At 38.0% G+C, this 17604-nt stretch overlaps 1 long non-coding RNA gene across 1 annotated transcript; it reads left to right on the plus strand.

Annotated features, from left to right (window-relative positions):
* Positions 1–10400: 10400 nt before the first annotated feature.
* On the plus strand, positions 10401–12815 carry LOC116262032 (uncharacterized). Its single transcript, XR_004174399.2, has 3 exons — positions 10401–10949; positions 12325–12411; positions 12632–12815. It is a non-coding gene; the product is annotated as an uncharacterized LOC116262032 (long non-coding RNA).
* Positions 12816–17604: the final 4789 nt, after the last annotated feature.

Raw genomic sequence — 17604 nt, forward strand, 5'->3', positions numbered from 1 at the left:
AGAAGAAGTACTCTCCAATTGAAAAAACTTGTCTAGCATTGATTTGGATGTGTCAGAAGTTGAGACATTATTTATTAGGTTATAAGGTCAAGATACTCTCCAAGCTAAATTCTCTTAAGTACATCTTGAAACAGCCATTTCTTAATGGACGCATCTTCAAATGGCGAGTTTTGTTGATGCAATATGATCTTGAATATGTGTCCCAGAAGTCAATCAAGGGACAAGCAATTACGGATCAGTTAACAGACTTTTCCCAATATGAGGAAATCAGGATGAACGATGAGTTTCCAAACAAACATGTACTATGATTGGAAACAATTCCAATATGGAAGATGTACTTTGATGGATCAAAAAACGTGATGGGAGCTAGTATAGGCATTTTACTCATTACTCCAGAAGATGAAATGATCTCGTATTCTTTGAAACTCGACTTTCCATATACCCATACATGGCTGAATATGAAGCTCTCCTACAAGGACTTCGTTCTTTATTGAGTTTTCAAGTGAAAATGGTGCATGCCTTCAGCGACTCTCAACTTATCATAAACCAAGTGAATGGAGAATGACAAGTTAAAGACGAAAAGTTAGTGTCATATCAAGAAATCACCACCTCCTTGATCTGTCAGTTTGAAGAAGTACAACTATCTCACATAAAAAGAGAAGGTAACCCTATTGTGGATGGTCTTGTGAGTCTAGGGTCCACCATCTCCTTTTAAACCAATGAAGCGATCTGTTCTTTTGAGATTGGAAGATTAGAACACCATGCTTTTGAAACAATGACGCCTGTTCATCATATCCAAGAGGGGAATATGCCTTGGTATCATCACATTGAAAGGTACATTGAAAACGGAGAATTCTCAACTAGAATGTCCAAAAATGAACAGAAAGCAATTCAGCGTATGTCAACAAGGTACTTTATTCTTGCAGGAGTCCTATACAAATGTGGATTTAGTACTGAATATTCTCGGTGCCTTGATGAGGATGAGGCAAAAGAAGTCATCGAAGAGTCACATCGAGGAGACTGTGGGGGCCATGTTGGTTACCAAACCCTCACTAAACAATTAATTCGAGCAGGATATTATTGGCCTACTATGCAAACTGATTGTTATCAATTTGTCAAAAGATGCAAAGAATGTCAACTGCATACTCCAATGATCCATGCCCCAACCTCTCAATTATGTTTTGTAACATCTCCTTGGTCTTTTTTAATGTGTGCATTTGATGTAGTTGGACCAATGTCCCCTGCAACTTCCAATGGCCATAAGTATTTTCTTGCTGCAACAGACTATTTTACCAAATGGGTATAAGTCATCACACTCAGAACAGTGGAAGGATGTCATGTAGTGTCCTTCATTTACAAAAATCTTCTTTGCAGAATTGGAGTCCCTCATGATATAGTTTCTGACAACGGGACTCATTTCAAAAATGAAAAATGAGGCAGTTGTGCAACAAGTACCATATCATGCATCATTTCTCAACTCCTTATCACCCCCAAGGCAATGGACAAGCAGAGGCCACCAACAAGATCCTGATCCGCATCTTGGAACGAACTGTAGAAACTAGAAGAGATTGGCATGAAAAGATGCATAACGCTCTATGGACATATCGCACCACTATGAGAACTCCGACAAATGCTACTCCAACAGAGCTAGTCTATAGAACAGAAGTAGTTTTACCATTACATGTGTTAAAACCTACTTTGAAGTTCACTTCTCTCATAGAGCTTCCTCTAAATCAATATCAGTAAAAAAGGCTAATGCAGCTCGATTTGCTAGATGAAAAGAGGCTAAAAGGGGTTGAGCACGCTCAAGCTTATCGCTAAAGGGTGGCCAAATAGTTTGCCAAGTCAGTTATCAAAAGACAGTTCAAAGTGAACAACTTGGTCCTACGTTCTGCAACGTACCTAAGAGGACAGTCGCGAGGTAAGTGGGCACCAAACTGGGAAGGCCTATATGTTATTAAGGAAGTCTTGCCCCGTAATTCATACCGACTGATTGATGCTGATGGGGTGGAACTTGTCGATCATGTTAATGCCTTCACCTCCTGAAATTCTATGCCTAGTCCTCTTATATTCACTTTCCAATCAATGTCAAATATTTATGTGTTCACATCCAATCTACCACTAAATCTAAATTCTTTCCAGTCATAAAACATGAGAATTATAGTAGGGTATCTTTTTATTATTATTATCGATCCAGATTTGAGAGGAAACCCATGCAGGTAAAGGGTAAAACCTGCAATATGAGGGCAACCTACGTAAGTAAGGGGTCAAACCTACAATGCAAGCCAAAGCAACCCATTTGAAGGAGGTTAAACTTCAATTCAATATTGGCAAACCCATGCTGGTAAGGGGTTAAACTTGTGATTAAAGCTCAAACAACTCATTCACATAAGGGGGCAAGCCTGAAACATCACTCTATACATGTTTTGTTTGAAAAATCTGAGGTGCTTATCTTTGTCACTAAGCACGGTTAGCATCAGCTTAGTAACAAAGAGGGACATTTGTAATCACCCTAAATTTTTCCAAAATATTACGCTCTTTTACCAAACCACAAAACCCATTTTTTGGATCTAAATTAGATCCAAATTCACAATTCAGATCCAAATCAAGCATTTCAAACCCAAAATTTGAAATTAAGTTCGAAACGATAAAATTTGAGGGTCGCAAGTGTGCGGACCTTCCTTTTGTTTTAGGATCTCATTCTCACGCCAAAATATGTTTTAAACTCAAGTCGCATGCTTGAACGAGTCGACAACCGACTGAACCAAAATCGGACTTGGAACAAGTCCGAAGTAACTTGAAACCGAGTCGACCACCCATTTGAAACAAAAAACCAGCTTCATACATATTTTTAAACAAAAAAATGGAGTTTTATGCCAATTTTATCTTATTCTATTTCACTTTAATTTCATTTTATTTAAAAAATAAAAAAGGAAAGTTTTATACTCATTTTTTTATTTCATATTACTTTAAACTTTTTTTTTAAAATGAGTTTTGCGCATCACGCAGTCGCGCACAGCGATCGCGTGCACGGCCACACAATCGCGTGCACGGCCACACAATCGCGTGCCGCGCGACAACGAGATCGAGCATGCAGCACACGTCGTCGCACGCCCTCAAAGCGCAAAAACGCACTGGCACGCATTGGCAGCACCCATTTTTCTTCAAAATCGATCGTTAGGGGGCGATTTTCAACATTTTTAGTGAGCATTAGCCCTACATACAACCCAAAAATGAATTTTTAGGCCAAATAGCCAAACACACTTAGACAAAACCTATTCAAAATTATTTAAAAATGTTATAAAATTTAAAAAATTTTGAATTTTGAAAATCTGCCAAGCTCCCTTTTTGTTATCTCTTAATGAATTCAGGCATTGAACCGCTCACATCACAGTAGTAGTAGCGTCAAGGCCAACAGTAGGGGGGCGGCCAACAAGAACATCAGGCAAATTCCCATCTCTTCTATAGACACGAGAAAGGAAAGATATCTGAACAAAACTCTCTATAAATACCCTTATTTTCCCCTTCTTGGGCAAAAGATCTAGCCCTTGGAGAAGCCTTAGTGCATTCTCACTTGAGGACTTAGAGTTTTTAGCTCTCTTCCTCCATTTCCCTCTTCTTCTTTCTTTTCATTTCTCTCTTCTTCTCCAACTTGGAGAAAGCTTCATCAAGCTACAACTCTTTAAGGGAGCACGAAGATTTCTTGGAGGCCTCATCTTCATTATCTTGGAGCTCTATTCATGGATCTAAGATCATTCCAAGCAAGGGTGATCATTTTCTTCCCAAAATCATTCTCATAAGAGGTATGTAACAAGCATCTCACTCCACGCTTTTCTTCCATTCTTCATCTCCCCATGGCTAAATAAGATAAATCTAAAACCTCTATTTCAGAGTCAAGAAGCTATTCTTGAGTGTACCGGGAGCATGAGAAGTTGAAGTGAAATTTCATTTTATGATTGAATCATGCTATTTCTTTTCTTGAATATATTATTGTTTTGCTTCTCCCATTTTCCTTTTCTCTTCATCTCTCCATGGCCATATGACATAGCTCTCAATCTCTATATTAAAGTCAAGAATCTATGCTCGAGTGCACCCAGAGCATGAGAGGAGATGATATTTCATTTTTTTATTGCATCATGTTCTATCATTTCTTGAATGTAGTCTTGTTGTGATGCTTTTCTTTCCTCTCTTCTTCATCTACCTATGACGATATGAGAGAGCTCTTAATCTCTATTTTAGAGTCAAGAGGCTATGCTCGAATGCACCGAGAGCATGAAAAGATGAGATGATATTACATTTTATGATTGAATCATGTTATCTCCCTCTTTTCTTTAGTATTGCTTTATTTCAAGATATTATCCATGCATAGCTGTTTGATTTTTCATTTATATGTGAATGCATGGCGAAAATGAGAGTATGGTTTGAGACTCTTCATTCTTTTGTTAATTTTTGTGGTCGGGACTTGTTCAACCTAGGGAAAACCCTCACGAATATGTACATGTTAATTTGCATTTCATGTCATTTCACGCTAGTTTTCCTTTTAATCATCCTATTAGGAACCCAAATGAGCATATTATCGTATGGTTTTTTTCTTCTATACCCAACGGTGGAAGAAACTTATTCCCTTGTAACAAACTAAGTAACTATGTTTTATATTCATATACCAAAAATATTTGAGATCATGTTTTCCAAAATATTTTCGAAAAACACTTTCTAATATGGCTTTGGAGACTTAGTTTGGACTCTTACATGAGTTCAAGATCCCCTCAAACTTGAAGACGGTTATTTTAAGTTATTTCTTGATTTCTAATCTCATGGAGACACATATGTATAAACATGTTTTATATATATATATATATATATATATGTGCGCAAGATGATTCCCTTCATCCTTCTCTCTCTATGTTTCCACATTCTATTTACAAATTTTCATATGTACATGAATACGTATATACATGTGTCCTATTCCTCTCTTTTGAATATTTTATTTCTCTTTTTAAGACATTGAATATTTTATTTCTCTTTTTAAGACAAATATATTTTCTTACAAAATTTCTTATACATACACGTATATACGTATGTATATTTCTCTTTTCCTCTAACATCTCTCTTTCTCTTCAAATCAATACCCTTTTTCTTTTAAATTTTCATATATGTGTATATATGATGATATGTACACGTATATGCATGTCTTTCTCTATCTCTCTCTCTCTCTTTCTTTTCATGAGAGTATTTCATCTCTTCTATTCTTTTTAACATTTTTTTATCATGATTTTTTAATTTACCGACTTCATCAAAACTAAAAATCAAGTAATAACCCAATATTGGATTCATGTTTGCTGGTCTACAATCCCAATCTATTTTTAAAAAAAAATCTTCTTATATATGATAATTATGAAAACAAAAATATCAGATGTATGTGATGGTAGAAATGTCTTTAAATAAATGTTGTAGTAGAAATGAATCATATAGGATTAATGCATTCATGCATCCAAATTCACTTAACACTACAAATGATCACAAACACATCTCTAAAAGAACTTAAGCAAGATGAGATGAAGCTCTAATTAGGTAGTAACCGAATTAGAGCAAAATCTCAAATATACTTAAAGTCTCAATGGAACACTAAAATGACTTCAAAATGATTTCCTATGCTTTGCAAATGATATTTACAAAGATTTCTCAATTCTAGTTTTTCCTGAAATATTTCACATTTTCAAGTAATGCTTCAAGAACCTTTTCAAAAGTTTGGAACATCAAACTTTCAAGATTTTTCTATACCACATATAGAATGAAAAAGATGTTTAAGCCAAAACGAAATCCATCAATAATAAACATAGCCCTTGGATTGATTACCCCCAGTAAAGGTGCCGGGAACGGTCAATCCTCGTACCGATCGGCGAGTCCCTTTCTTTCCCATTTTCAAAACAAAACTCGTTTTTCTGTAGCACTTCAAAACAAAAAATAAAAATTTTGGGGATGCGAACAGAGAACTATCTTATATGGCCATGGGGAGATGAATAAGGGAGGAAAATAAACAAAATAAATGGAGTGAGATATTCATTACATACCTCTAATAAGAATGATTTTTTAATCTCTTACTTCGGATGATCCTAAGGTTGTTTTTGGTGAAGCTCCAAGGTGATGAAGATATGCCTTCAAGAGATTTTCTTGTGCTCCCTTAAAGAGTTGGACCATAAAGAAGCTTACTCCCAAGGTTTGAGAAGAAAAAGAGAAGAAGAGAGAAATGGAGAAAAAAAGGTAAGGAAAAACTCTAAATTTTCAAGTGATTGAGCACTAGAGGTTCCTCAAGGGTTAGCTCATGCCCAAGGAAGAAGATTGTGAGGGTATTTATGGAGAGTTTTGGAGCCAAAACTTAAAATTTTAATTTTTTTTAATTTAACAAGATTTTCATGCGATTTTCAAATATTTTTTAATATTTTTTAATATTTTTTAATTTTATTTTTAAAGTAGGTTTTGACCAAGTGTGATTGGCCATTAGCCCTTGGGGTGTGGGCAAGGCTATTGCCCACCCAATAGGGTCAAAACCGCCCCCCAAGGGCTGGTTTTCTTCACCAAAATGGGGCCTGTGCGCTCAACTCGAGCACTGTCGCGCGCCACTCAGGCGATGTGTGAGTAAAATTTTTGTTTAAATAACAAAATCAAATAAAATCAAATAAATAGATAAATAAAAGGTTGTTTATATAAGATGCATAAAACAATTTTTTATTTAAAATGTGTAAAAAAAAGGTTTTTGTTATAAATGGGAGGTCTATTCCACTTTGAGTCACTCCGGGCTTGTTTTGAATCTGGATTGGGTTCAATTTGTCGCTGATGCATTTTGTTGAGTGATTTAAACTCATGAATACATTTTTGGTGCAAGGGCGAGACATAAAACAAACAGAAGGTTTGTGTGCGCGCTCTCGATAACATCAAATTTCATTGTTTTGATCTCGACTTTGGATTTGAAGCTTAAAATGCTTGATTTGGGTCTAGACTTTGGTTTTGGATCTAATCTAGATCCGAGAGTTGGATTTTGGATTTAAATCTTGTATCTGAAGTTTAGTTTTGAATTTGAATTTTGTGTTTGGGTTCAGCCAAGGGTTTAGAGATTTATTTTAGATCGAATAGTTGCGAATTTATTTAGGGTCTAGGAATTGTCTTAGGGTCTAAAAATAAAATACTGTCTTTTTTTCAAAAAATTTGGGGTGATATAAGCCTTTGAAGACTTCCAACGGTCTTCAATCCAAGTGTAAAATTTCATTAATCGGCCATCAATTTGTTTGCAATGCCCATACCTTTTTTTTACTTTTATCTCATGTTTTTTATGTTTTATTTTGGTTGTTAGTGTTTACTTGTTTGCAATGCCCATACCTTTTTTTCTAAGTGTTTAGCAGGCGGTTTTTCTAACAAATTTTAAATACAAGACTAATGTGGTCTAGAGTTTTCTACACTTGTAAAGTGCTTAGAAAAGAGTGATAAATAAAAAAAATGGGCTAAATTTTAGTGTTGTACCACTCTTTTTTTTAGGAGAAGCTGAGAGAGTCTGTTATAAGAAAGGACGTCTCTCAACCCTTTCCATGTGCCCTTTTAACTATTTAAACCTCACAAGCAAAGGTGTTGTTTTTTTAATGTTTAATAAAGCCTTTACGGGGCTGGCACCTGATAAGCATTGGGCCTGGCCTGGCCTGATTATTAATTGGCTGGGTAATGGGTCTGGCCATGACTCGGCCAGGCCCATCAGTCCTTTATGAGAATCGGGAGGGGTTAGCCCAATGTTCAGCCTTAGCTGGTCCACCAGTTCATGTATTGCATCATTGTATGTATCTTATTCTTCTTCAATAAATGCTCACGAGCCTAATTCCTATTAGAGATCAACTTGTCCATGTATATGACTTGTCTGCAGTTTTGAGGATTGTCCTCAAAAGTCAATTAAAAGAAGATAACCAAGCAATAGCTTTGAGCATGATCAACCAATGAGGCCACATGGCAGGCTGTTTTAGGAATTTGGGAACACTTTATGGACCAGCTAAGAATGTACAATGAGTCGAGCTCGTTCGTATAAGCTCATTTCGAGCTGACTCATTTATTAAACTAGTTGAGTTTGAGCTCAAGTTAAAACTCTAGTTATAAATGGTCGAGTTCGAGTTACACGAGCTCAACTCGTTTAAACTCGACTCTGCTCGTTTGTTTTTCATTTCTCCTGCTATGTCTTCTAACTCTCTCCCTTTTTTTATTTTTCTTTTCTCCTTCTCTCTATCTCTCTCTCCATTTCTCTCTCTGTTTTTCTACTTCCTTTTCTTCTTCTTCTTCTTCTTCTTCCACCTCCTCTTTCTACCGGGCTTCAACTGCAAGTCGTAAACCAGGAAATAGTTTTTTTGTTTGAACACTAGGTTGTATGAATCCATGTATAATTGATTTTCGATGTAAGCAATGAAGTTTAGGTCAGAACTCTTCACACATTATTTTTTGGTGAACAATTTATTTTTTAGAGAAGAATAGTAGAGTAATATTGCAGTTTTTTTTTTTCAATAGCCTGAAGAAGATGAGGATCACTATTGACTGATGAGCTTAAATGAGTGGAGCTCAAGCTCACACAGTTAACTGAGTCGAGCTCAAGCTTGCCTCATAAAGCTTGGCTTGAGCTCGAGTTGAACTCGAGCTGGCAATACGTCAGTCAAGCTAAGTTCGAGCTGGCTCAGCTTGGGCTCGGCTCGCTCGTTGAACATTCCTCGGACTAGCTTCTCAAACTAAGGTGTGATTTGAAAACAAGCTATGCCATTAATATATGGCTGCAAACTTTAACTTAATAGAGCCACTAGTACTAGGCCATAAGAATTAATTGTAACTGTCACTTCTTCACTTGGTCAAAAGACAAAGCTGGCTGTGCCTGCATTGTGAGGCACATCAATGGAAGCTACTTATATGGTGCAGTTTTTTGGGTCGATGGTTACTGCCCTTTCATGGAAAACTGGTTGCGGAACAAGAGGCCATTGACAACATTCCCCTATATGTGAGAACATCATTATCCAAACTAATAGTGACAGGAAAATAGCTGATCGGGCTGCCCTAGTTGGACTTACGTGTCGCCAGTTCAGTTCAACAAGAACTATGCCTTTGTGCCACTAGGATAGGAGCATTGCGCTAATTGACTTATATTGTACCCACACCCTGCACCTACACAATATTGGACCCCAGGGGCAAAGGGGAAATAAAGGTTTCGACTCATACAGGTAGTGGAATGGAATACTCTCTCACTCAAAATAAGTAGAGATCCAACACCAACAACATCATCCAAGGCAAAATTTCACCAAATCACTTAGTTTTTTGTGGGAAAGTTACTCAATTGCTAATAATCGCCCTTGACCCAATTTAATTGAAAAATCGGAACTAGAGATGCCTTTGTACATACTCAACAGCCATAAACCTTCACAAAGGTGAGGGCTTCAATTTTGTTGGGGTTCCATGCATTTCCTATTTTTATGGTTAATGTAGGAGGAACCTATTCCCCACACAAATGGTACATGGTAGGACTGCCGCCAACTTTTTTCCTTACCTTCATGCTGAAGAAGATGTTATGCACAGTGATGTGGATTAATGACAATGACAACATGAATCCAAAATCCCAATTTCTAGGGCGATTCTACAACAAATGACTTGTCCAGGGAGAAGCATTTTGGAGTTATAGATGATGGTATGTGATGGAAGGCTCCCTTTCCAGTATATCTTGAAGCAAGGACTTTCATTGGACCTATATGGCTCATTGGGTTGTGATGATTCCAGTTTTCCTTCCAAGTAAAAAGATCTACGGTGCAGTTCAACCTTCTTTAGCTGACTGGTTCCCATGCACCAATATCAATGTGGGCCTCGGACCTACTCCAAGACCAAGGTCTTGGCATCGATTATCATCCTTGACCAGGTCCAAATGGTGAACAACCTTAAGTAATAAGGCTTCAACTTGCCCAGTTGTTGTCCCGTATGCCAACAAGCTGATGAGGATACACTTCAATTTACCTATTTTGGACTTGCACAGTAATTCAGAACCTGGTCCTTATAAATTAGAAAACTCCATCCATCAGTCATAGTCCAACCTTACATTTCAGTATCTCATTTGGAGTCACGTCAATCCATCAGAACGTGAATTGGAGCTTGATTTGAAGAACATGAACCTTCAAAATTTAGTGTGCCATTTAGAGGGGAGAGATACCTTGAAGAGGGCAAAACCCTTTCCCTTTTCTGCAACCCTGAGGTCGTTTGATAGCTACAGGACACGCGTGTCCTGTTTAGTTGATTTTTTCATCAAACGTTGAACACAGGACAAGCTGGACAGAACGGACGCCTAAACAAAGGTATAAATAATTATTTTGTTCCATTCTGTTCCGACCTAACCCTCGGAACAGACAGGACAGGAACGTCACCTCGACCCCAACCCCTCGACGCCATTTCCTTCTCCTCCACCTCCGCCCCCATCTCCCCTGCCTTTCTCCTCTTCTCTACCCCTGAGCTGACTTTCTCCTCCTCCACCTTCGCCCCCGTCTCTTCTCCTCTTATCTGCCCCCCGAGTTGACTTTCTCCTCTATCTCCGCCCTCGTTTCTGCCCCCGAGCTGCCCTATTCCTGTTTCTCTCCTTCTCCTCCATCGCCCAAGCTGCCCTAGCCCTTTCTATTTCTCTCCTTCTCCTTTATCTCTGCTGGAGGGCGACTGCCGCAGCATCGCTTGCAGCTTCTCAGCAGGCGTCCTTGAGCAGATCCTCAGCAGGGCGTCTTCCAACTGCTCCTAGGCAGCGGCGTTCAAGTAACTAGGGTTTTTGTCCTCGCCCTGTAGCCCCTTCTTGTCTTCCTTGCCCCTCACGCTTCTTCACCCTCCCTCAACCTCTCGCCTCCTTCAAACGCGCAGTGGATTGAAGCTGCCCTTCGCCCTGCTGAGGATGCAATCTGCCTGTTCCACAGGTATGTCCCTGTCTTACGACTGTCGTTTTTCATTTTCAGGCCACCAGCAGACCAATTGGCTCACATTTCGGTCGTTTCCTGTGGCTGAGTTCATGGTAATAAATTCTGGCATTATTCGTAACCCAAAAGGAAGCTTGTAATTGGGGGAAGAGGGGAAAGGCTGCTGCTTGGCTATTCTACCTTTTCATTTCGGTCCGTATCTTTCCTAAAGAAGACCTGCTACATACAATAATTCTACTGTCTCATACCATATGAATATCTTAGAGTGGAGAAGCATTTTTAGCTTCAACGTTTCTTAACTGGTCATTATTGTCTAAAATTTCCTTGCCACTTTATTTTCCCATGTTCCTGCAACTGCAAAGTAGCACCTACCAGCCCTCCTCTGCTGCTGATGCAGCTATCTCTGCAGTTAGTAAATATTCTTGTAGTGCTTGTTCTTTTGCAGTAATAGCTTTCATAACTAACTGTGCATATCACACTGTCCATTGAAATTTGATAGAATTTTGTAATTAACTCCATTGAAATTTGAAGCTATTTCAAGTATGTCATGTATACAAGAGCATTGTTTCTTTTTTGACTTTGCCTCTGCTGAAAGAATTGCTCAATGGAAGACTAGGCTAAGTGAAATTGATAGAGAAAGAAATCAAAAGCACCGTTTCTTTATTGACTTTTCCTCCTTCAGCTCGATGCAACAGGAACTTCTTCCTTGGAGCGTCTTCAGCAGTTCCCCTTTAAGTCGGCATAGTAGACATCTTCTATAGCAGCACCCTTGGAGCCTCTGCTCCATGTCCTAGAGCTTGGTGCAGCAGGCTTCCTTAGCTCGCCCAATAGAACTCATCGTCATTTGAGTTCATCTTCAGTAGGCTACTAAGCTTGAATGACTCCAGCAGTACCAAGCTTGCTTTAGCAGTTTAGGTGCTCAGCCTGCTGCTCGTCTTCAGCAGTTTCTAGCTGAACTGCTACTCCTTTTCATGCAACCCACCAACCTTGGACATCCTCTGCTCCAAGGTCTTCTACAACAAGCTTGGACGTCTTCAGCTCCAGGTCCTTTTTCAGTAGCTCCTTCGCAGCATGAGCTTCTCTTTTGAATGTCTATAATAGATATTGAACTCAAACTCAGATAGGAAGGCGAGGCTGCCATAGTGACCGCAATCAAGAACAAAACGAAAGTTTTTGTATGTTTTGCACTTCTAGATCCTGTAACAAGCGCTCTAAGCTGTAAATAAAGTATAGGCTGCCAATAAGCTGTGGCCTTTTTATTGCTGTTGATTATTACAAGGTTGAAGCCCCTTGAATCTCACTAAAATCATTTAAGTTAAACGTCAGCTTATCATCTCTCTTAGTCTAAACTTTTGATTCCTGACACGGTCTGCAGATTAGTGATGGAGGTGGAGCTCCATATGCTATAGATGTAGCAAATGGGCATCTGGTTTGTGGTTGTGGAGATATCAACTACTGCAAGGTACATCTTTCTCAAAAAATTTAGCCTTCTTTAAATCATCAACTTAAGGGTTTGATTAATTTTACATGGAGTTTAATTAGCTATTGCTGTTACTGTCAACACATCTGTATTTGTCGATTTAGATCCTCTTATTGTAGATAATAATGGTGGGAGTGGTTAGATTGATGGAATCAGAACTCAGAGTGTTAATTTTTCTTTTCTCATAAATGTGTCTTGGCAGCCAAACATGACTTTTGGTGTCAGTCGTTCTTCGAGAGCTGCAGAAGGACCCTCTCAAGCCATCAGTGAAGCTTCACCCTCTTTAAGGGGCAGAATGCCCCTGCAATTGTTGTCTTTGTTTCTTAAACTGCAATGTTTGATGTCAGTGATGTACATTATGTAAGCAGTATCTTGTTTTTAATTTCTCTCTCTCTCTCTCTCTCTCTCTCTCTCTCTCTCTCATGACAATTCGTTTATAAGGAAAAGCACTTGTGACCTCAGGCTGGCTGTCTGAGTGACCAGAGCCAGAAAAGATTTGTGAAGGAAGCATTTTCACATATTTTCATGTCTGGAAGGACACTCATATATACATAATATAGCAAATTTTTATAAATATTCATATGAAAATAAAAAAACTTTGAAGAGCGCACACCACACCAACCCATATGAACTTGAAAAATAAGATATCATATAGCACACAAAATAAATATAATAGCCAAAATTCATTAGAGAAGATACAAATAATGGATAAAATAGACAGTTTGAACGAAACATAAACAAATACTAAACTAGACAGATAAAACTAACCATGAAAGACACAAACATCAGTCAAAATGGATAGATTAGAGAGAATGGATAGATCGGACAAGACAGAAACAAACGTCAGACAGGACAGACATAACAGACAGAACAGACACACACGAAACAAACGCTGGACAAAAAGCACATAGTGTTCTGTTCCTAAAATCATCAAACGGTGGACAAGGAACATCATTGTCCATAAGGACATGACAGTAGTGTAAGGGACAGGACGTCCTGTCTGTCCTGTCCCAATGGACAGCAATCAAACGACCTCTTAGGTTTTAGGGGCTGCTTTGGAACCTAGATGACAATATACCTGTCAATTAAAGTGTCACTAGTACAATATTAAGAGACACTGATTGATTTAATCTACAGACATGCCCACTTCAAATTCTAGTTCCTGCTAAGGTTATTTAGCGAGACATGGCAGCTCAGCAATTATCATTCGCAACAAAATGGAATTCAATTTCAAGGGACTGTACCCCCAATCTTCGCTTTCTCCAAAAAATGGAGCTGTGTCTATTTTCGGTTACTTTTCACGCATGAATAAAATATCTTTGTCCATCCTGTTCTTGATGTATTTGTTGAATTTGGAAATGTTATTACCAAATTCTCTCTTTCAATTCCGTTTTTAGCTTGTTTGTTTGCATGTCATTATTTGATTTATAATTCATCATATTGACATTATAACGGGTCCGTCATTCGTAAGTGGTTCATATAAGTGTCAATTGATGATGGACAACATCAGGAAATACAAGAAGCTTTTTAGAGAATGGGGAGATTCCCCGAAGAGGCCAAACCTCCCTCTTTCCTCCTCACCCATGGGTCCAAGGTTGCTATGAAACATATATAAAGAGCTGGACACCTATTGTGCATTTTTCTAAAAAATTGAATGTTTGTTCATTAGCTGTTAGAGGGTGGAGCACGTATTATTTTTATTTGTGAAAATCATGAACACCTTTTAGTAGTATTTTCTAATTTATACGTAACTTATAGAAAAAAACTAAAAAACGTTGCCTAAATTTTAGGTCAACAACGAACTGCAACTAACTTTTGGACATAAAGAAATAGCCATTCTAGTTTTCGAAGGTGATTTAGTTATGTTATCGCATTCCATCTGCAACAATGGAGGAATTGCCTTAACAAATAACAAACAACCTGATTGCCTACTTTTCACATAAATTCTCAAAGAGTTGCCTCCTTACGAAAAATATCAAAATAACGACAAAAGTAATAAAAGTGTTTTATTACTCAAAACAAATAAAATATTAAAATAAAGAAATGATCCCCACTAGACTCGCTAGTGAGGTCTGTCAGCAACCTGGATGCTGTCTTGCGAGGGTCAGACCGAATCTCGCTGTCAAACAAGGGTCATCACACTCAATTGGACAGCAGGTCCCCTCACTGCATGGTGACCCTACAAAAGGGGAGAATCTAGTCTCACCAACTACCAAGCTAGATTCGACCCTCCCTTGGTAGGGAGGGTACCGACAACAAGCTACCATAGGATCGATACCCTCACTCAAGAGAAAGGGTCCAAGTAGCAACGGTGATGCCCAATGTAGCATGGGCGACAACTCTCACAGGAAACGAGGTCGGCCCAAACCTTGCTGGCGAGGGTTGTCCATTTTTTTTAAGTAATGTATTTAAAGAATGTTGTTGTCCATTTTTTATTATTTTAATATTTTTTTGCAGCTTAGGGGTAGGAATCAATTAGGGTACCCAACCCAGTTTGAGCATGGAGCCGGAACCAGCCCTTAAAATTAAGTGCCAGGCTAGCCCGAGTTCGCCCAACTCAGCATAATAACTTATTTTTTAATATTATTCTATTTAAATACATATGTAGTTATGTATTTGTTATAATTAATTATTTTTATATATTAAAACATATAAATATATATTTTTTATTCTAATCGGGCCAAGGCTGATGCCTATTGCCTAGCCCTAGTGAAGACTGAAGAGCGGGTTTTTGAGAATCATATGAAAGCGTAAGTGGCTATTTATTCACCACCTAAAGTTCGGCCGTAGTTTGTTATGGACTGAAAACTTAGGCAGTGGTTTGTATTTTTTCAAACTTTCTTCTATACTTGTTACAGGAACATGGTTTCCCATCGTTGGAGTCCGTTTGTTGTGAATATGAACTGTTTTGCATGTGGATCAACAAGTTGCCTATAGCAACATATGTTCTTACGGGGGTGCAACTCGAAATATTTCTACAAAGTTACTCAAATTCGTTAAGTGGCTTGCCACAATAATTCCGAACACAAAGACTGGTTATTTGTTGAATAACTTGAGTATGAAAACAACGCAAAATAAAAAACAAGGTCGAGTTAGGCTCATGTGTGTGACATAAATTGTCTCTATTAGCCCTCTTTATTGTACTTCGGCTCACCAGAGAAAGGGAACACACTCGTCAGCATGTATTCCTATGATTTAAATACGAAAAGTGTCATCCTATTATATTTGTGTTATTCAAACATAACTGTCATTCTTTTATAGTGCAGAAATAAAACCTCTACCTTTAGGGTTATTCATAGGATGTACTCTTAACTACACCTGAATTTTTTTTTTTTTTTTGGTGTTCACATGTTCAGTTTTGAATGCGAATGAAGGAAAGTCATTGAAATCCAATTTCACAATCTGAATATAAGATGAATCTGATATTTGAATTCACATCCAAATCCGAATCCAAATATTAAACTGAATTCGGCTTGCTTTCATATTGAATAAAGAATATTTATTTAAAACTAAATCTGATCTGGATAAAAAATTCGAATCTGATTAAATACTTGTGTATATTCGTATTTGAAATGGAATCTAATCACATATGTTTTTCTAAATCTGAATCCAATCTGATTTTCTTAATCGAGTATTAAATTTTCTCCATTATCCAAATTTTTGAAACTATTTGATCTAATATCCTATAAAAAAATCAGGCATATTGACATTAGAAGTTATCATACAATGACAAACACTGACTTTTCAAATGTAATCCTTGGGGCATGTTTGAAAGTGTGGTTCTCCACTGTAGAGGTGGTACCATAATTCAAATTTCAGCAAAATTATCAACAACCAAACATAGAATTTTGATTCTCAGAGTACCATATAGTACCTGCATTAAAGTTTCATATGATTAGGAGACTGAGTTATGGGTGCCACCCTAGGGTACGCAAAGAACTTACGACGGGGTGGACCCTACTACCAACATGTACATTTACTTTCATGCTCAAAGTTTCATATACATGTGCGTGAGATTACGAATAAGTATGAAAAAATAAGTATGAGATAATGTTTATGAGATAACAAAAGATTTATGAGATAATAAAATAACGAATAGACAGATGTATGAGATAACGTTAAATATAAATATGAGATAATGTTTATGAGATAACAAAAAATTAATAAGATAATGAGATAACGGACAATACATATAACCAGCCTGAGGTAAAACTTTAATGTTGGGTAAAACTTTTTGTCCATTATGGCATCCGTTCTCCATTCTTGTTTTCTCTTCCCTCAGCTGCAGCAGCTTACCCAGTGTTGTCTCCCTATTGATTGCGAACTCCCACCAGGTAAGACACTCTCCCTCTCATATCATTGCAGGGGCTCTAGCCATCCACCGGCAAGAAAAGATGAAGCTGAATTTTCTCTTCCTCTTCCCTTTCTATTTATTTCCTTCTGCTTCTTTTCCTACCTCTCATCCCTTTTAGCTGCCTACGGTGTTTCTCTTCCAGTGTCATCTTTCCAGCGGCCGAATCCCGTAGCCATCTCGGGCTATGGAAGTTTCTTTATAAGGTCTGCACTCGCAATTCCAACCCCTGCCATGCCAGCTAGCTCTTGTTTCTCACGAAAGCAGTGCCGAGATGCCTCCAAGGAGAGATACCATCAACAGAGGAAGAAAACTATGGAGATGGCTATAAGTTAGTGTGTAACTATATGCATGCACACATACTGTTCAACTCATACTCCATTCGTTTTTCATAATTTGGTTAAATTAGTATGTTACATGGATTGCATGCTAGTGACATTATTTTTTCATCCATAGGAAGTCGAAGATGAAGCCCATCAAATATTATGTTGCATTTGAAGGCAGAGAACGGGGCATTTTTTTAGAGTTGCGAACATTGGCAACCACTAGTATACTGGTACAGGGTTGCAGTCTTCAGGTCATTTACCAACATAAAAGCAGCAGACTTTCATCTACACAAGTGCTTGACAATAGTTGCGGTCATGTAAAAGCTGAAGAGATACTGCAGGGATACAATTGTCGACTTGTGTTAGTCTTCTTCTTTGACTTGTGTTAGTCTTCTTCTTAATTGCGGTCTTAGTATGTTGGCTATTTGCTTGAAGAACTGTGGGTTGATACTTTTTGTTTGCTAACAGATGTATTAGCATACTTGATATGATGTGGAC

The sequence above is a fragment of the Nymphaea colorata genome, chromosome 10 (assembly GCF_008831285.2).
Source record: "Nymphaea colorata isolate Beijing-Zhang1983 chromosome 10, ASM883128v2, whole genome shotgun sequence".
Classification (NCBI taxonomy): Eukaryota; Viridiplantae; Streptophyta; class Magnoliopsida; order Nymphaeales; family Nymphaeaceae; genus Nymphaea; species Nymphaea colorata.